General features: G+C 41.7%; 1 protein-coding gene across 1 annotated transcript in view; it reads right to left on the reverse strand.

The window, feature by feature from the left end:
• si:ch211-76l23.4 (uncharacterized) overlaps positions 1-168 on the reverse strand; it is a 13,027-nt gene extending 12,859 nt beyond the window's left edge. The window contains exon 1 of the mRNA XM_064987243.1: positions 1-168. This exon is cut by the window's left edge and continues 276 nt beyond it. The gene's annotated coding sequence lies outside the window, so the exon portion shown is untranslated.
• Between the last annotated feature and the right edge of the window lie 4,295 nt (positions 169-4,463).

Raw genomic sequence — 4,463 nt, forward strand, 5'->3', positions numbered from 1 at the left:
CTTACTGCTTCTTCACTGGGCCTCCGTCTCAACTCTTACTGCTTCTTCACTGGGCCTCCGTCTCAACTCTTACTTCTTCTTCACTGGGCCTCAGTCTCAACTCCTACTGAGTCTGCCACAACAGCAGCACACAGGATAGCTCTCTGACTGCTGTGGGCTTCATTATATAAACAGAGAGCACACACCCTCTACACACACAAACATACACACACACACACAGAGAGAGAGAAAGAGAGAGAGACTCCTTGGCAGTGCCGTGTGGGGAGTGTGGTTTGGATTATTCCTGCCCTCGGGTCCACTGTGTTCTGAATGTGGGATATTCTGTTCCAACTGTTCATCTCTCTCTCTCTCTTTCACACTCAGTTCTGTCCCGAGTGTGTTTTAGCCCGTACATGTTTCTGAGCAGAGGCACCACGAAATTAACCCATAGAATGACATATATCCCACATTCCTGCCAACCCCTCTTTAACGCTACTGCTACTCTCTGTTCATCATATATGCATAGTCACTTTAACCAGATCTACATACTACCAATCAGCCTGACTAACCGGTGTCTGTATGTAGCCTCTCTACTGTATATAGCCTCTCTACTGTTATAGCCTCGCTACTGTTATAGCCTCGCTACTGTTATAGCCTCGCTACTGTTATAGCCTCTCTACTGTTATAGCCTCACTACTGTTATAGCCTCACTACTGTTATAGCCTCTCTACTGTTATAGCCTCTCTACTGTATATAGCCTCTCTACTGTTATAGCCTCTCTACTGTTATAGCCTCTCTACTGTTATAGCCTCACTACTGTATATAGCCTCACTACTGTTATAGCCTCTCTACTGTTATAGCCTCACTACTGTTATAGCCTCGCTACTGTTATAGCCTCACTACTGTTATAGCCTCTCTACTGTTATAGCCTCTCTACTGTTATAGCCTCTCTACTGTTATAGCCTCACTACTGTTATAGCCTCTCTACTGTTATAGCCTCTCTACTGTTATAGCCTCTCTACTGTTATAGCCTCTCTACTGTATATAGCCTCTCTACTGTTATAGCCTCACTACTTTTATAGCCTCTCTACTGTTATAGCCTCTCTACTGTATATAGCCTCTCTACTGTTATAGCCTCACTACTGTATATAGCCTTGCTACGGTTATAGCCTCACTACTGTTATAGCCTCTCTACTGTTATAGCCTCGCTACTGTTATTGCCTCTCTACTGTTATAGCCTCTCTACTGTTATAGCCTCTCCTCTGTTATAGCCTCACTACTGTATATAGCCTTGCTACTGTTATAGCCTCACTACTGTTCTAGCCTCTCTACTGTTATAGCCTCTCTACTGTTATAGCCTCTCTACTGTTATAGCCTCTCTACTGTTATAGCCTCTCTTCTGTTATAGAATCACTACTGTATATAGCCTTGCTACTGTTATAGCCTCACTACTGTTATAGCCTCTCTACTGTTATAGCCTCACTACTGTTATAGCCTCACTACTGTTATAGCCTCACTACTGTTATAGCCTCACTACTGTTATAGCCTCACTACTGTATATAGCCTTGCTACTGTTATAGCCTCACTACTGTTATAGCCTCTCTACTGTTATAGCCTCACTACTGTTATAGCCTCACTACTGTTATAGCCTCTCTACTGTTATAGCCTCACTACTGTTATAGCCTCTCTACTGTTATAGCCTCACTACTGTATATAGCCTTGCTACTGTTATAGCCTCACTACTGTTATAGCCTCTCTACTGTTATAGCCTCTCTACTGTTATAGCCTCACTACTGTTATAGCCTCTCTACTGTTATAGCCTCACTACTGTTATAGCCTCTCTACTGTATATAGCCTCTCTACTGTTATAGCCTCACTACTTTTATAGCCTCTCTACTGTTATAGCCTCTCTACTGTATATAGCCTCTCTACTGTTATAGCCTCACTACTGTATATAGCCTTGCTACGGTTATAGCCTCACTACTGTTATAGCCTCTCTACTGTTATAGCCTCGCTACTGTTATTGCCTCTCTACTGTTATAGCCTCTCTACTGTTATAGCCTCTCCTCTGTTATAGCCTCACTACTGTATATAGCCTTGCTACTGTTATAGCCTCACTACTGTTCTAGCCTCTCTACTGTTATAGCCTCTCTACTGTTATAGCCTCTCTACTGTTATAGCCTCTCTACTGTTATAGCCTCTCTTCTGTTATAGAATCACTACTGTATATAGCCTTGCTACTGTTATAGCCTCACTACTGTTATAGCCTCTCTACTGTTATAGCCTCACTACTGTTATAGCCTCACTACTGTTATAGCCTCACTACTGTTATAGCCTCACTACTGTTATAGCCTCACTACTGTATATAGCCTTGCTACTGTTATAGCCTCACTACTGTTATAGCCTCTCTACTGTTATAGCCTCACTACTGTTATAGCCTCACTACTGTTATAGCCTCTCTACTGTTATAGCCTCACTACTGTTATAGCCTCTCTACTGTTATAGCCTCACTACTGTATATAGCCTTGCTACTGTTATAGCCTCACTACTGTTATAGCCTCTCTACTGTTATAGCCTCTCTACTGTTATAGCCTCACTACTGTTATAGCCTCTCTACTGTTATAGCCTCACTACTGTTATAGCCTCTCTACTGTTATAGCCTCTCTACTGTTATAGCCTCACTACTGTTATAGCCTCTCTACTGTTATAGCCTCACTACTGTTATAGCCTCTCTACTGTTATAGCCTCACTACTGTATATAGTCTCACTACTGTTATAGCCTCTCTACTGTTATAGCCTCACTACTGTATATAGCCTCACTACTGTTATAGCCTCTCTACTGTTATAGCCTCTCTACTGTTATAGCCTCACTACTGTTATAGCCTCTCTACTGTTATAGCCTCTCTACTGTTATAGCCTCTCTACTGTTATAGCCTCACTACTGTTATAGCCTCTCTACTGTTATAGCCTCACTACTGTTATAGCCTCTCTACTGTTATAGCCTCACTACTGTATATAGTCTTGCTACTGTTATAGCCTCTCTACTGTTATAGCCTCTCTACTGTTATAACCTCTCTACTGTTATAGCCTCACTACTGTTATAGCCTCTCTACTGTTATAGCCTCACTACTGTATATAGTCTTGCTACTGTTATAGCCTCTCTACTGTTATAGCCTCTCTACTGTTATAGCCTCTCTACTGTTATAGCCTCTCTACTGTTATAGCCTCACTACTGTTATAGCCTCACTACTGTTATAGCCTCTCTACTGTTATAGCCTCACTACTGTATATAGTCTTGCTACTGTTATAGCCTCACTACTGTATATAGCCTCACTACTGTTATAGCCTCTCTACTGTTATAGTCTCACTACTGTATATAGCCTCACTACTGTTATAGCCTCTCTACTGTTATAGCCTCTCCACTGTTATAGCCTCTCTACTGTTATAGCCTCACTACTGTTATAGCCTCTCTACTGTTATAGCTTCACTACTGTTATAGCCTCTCTACTGTTATAGCCTCACTACTGTTATAGCCTCACTACTGTTATAGCCTCTCTACTGTTATAGCCTCTCTACTGTGAAAAGGTGGATGTAGAACTGTTGTTACTGTGAGTGACCTGTCAGTAGTATAGATCTAAGCCTGTTGTTACTGTGAGTGACCTGTCAGTAGTATAGATCTAAGCCTGTTGTTACTGTGAGTGACCTGTCAGTAGTATAGATCTAAGCCTGTTGTTAATGTGAGTGACCTGTCAGTAGTATAGATCTAAGCCTGTTGTTACTGTGAGTGACCTGTCAATAGTATAGATCTAAGCCTGTTGTTACTGTGAGTGACCTGTCAGTAGTATAGATCTAAGCCTGTTATTACTGTGAGTGACCTGTCAGTAGTATAGATCTAAGCCTGTTGTTACTGTGAGTGACCTGTCAGTAGTATAGATCTAAGCCTGTTGTTAATGTGAGTGACCTGTCAGTAGTATAGATCTAAGCCTGTTGTTACTGTGAGTGACCTGTCAGTAGTATAGATCTAAGCCTGTTGTTACTGTGAGTGACCTGTCAGTAGTATAGATCTAAGCCTGTTGTTACTGTGAGTGACCTGTCAGTAGTATAGATCTAAGCCTGTTGTTACTGTGAGTGACCTGTCAGTAGTATAGATCTAAGCCTGTTGTTACTGTGAGTGACCTGTCAGTAGTATAGATCTAAGCCTGTTGTTACTGTGAGTGACCTGTCAATAGTATAGATCTAAGCCTGTTGTTACTGTGAGTGACCTGTCAGTAGTATAGATGTAGAACTGTTGTTACTGTGAGTGACCTGTCAGTAGTATAGATGTAGAACTGTTGTTACTGTGAGTGACCTGTCAGTAGTATAGATCTAAGCCTGTTGTTACTGTGAGTGACCTGTCAATAGTATAGATGTAGAACTGTTGTTACTGTGAGTGACCTGTCAATAGTATAGATCTAAGCCTGTTGTTACTGTGAGTGACCTGTCAG

The sequence above is a fragment of the Oncorhynchus masou genome, chromosome 14 (genome assembly GCF_036934945.1).
Source record: "Oncorhynchus masou masou isolate Uvic2021 chromosome 14, UVic_Omas_1.1, whole genome shotgun sequence".
Lineage (NCBI taxonomy): Eukaryota > Metazoa > Chordata > Actinopteri > Salmoniformes > Salmonidae > Oncorhynchus > Oncorhynchus masou.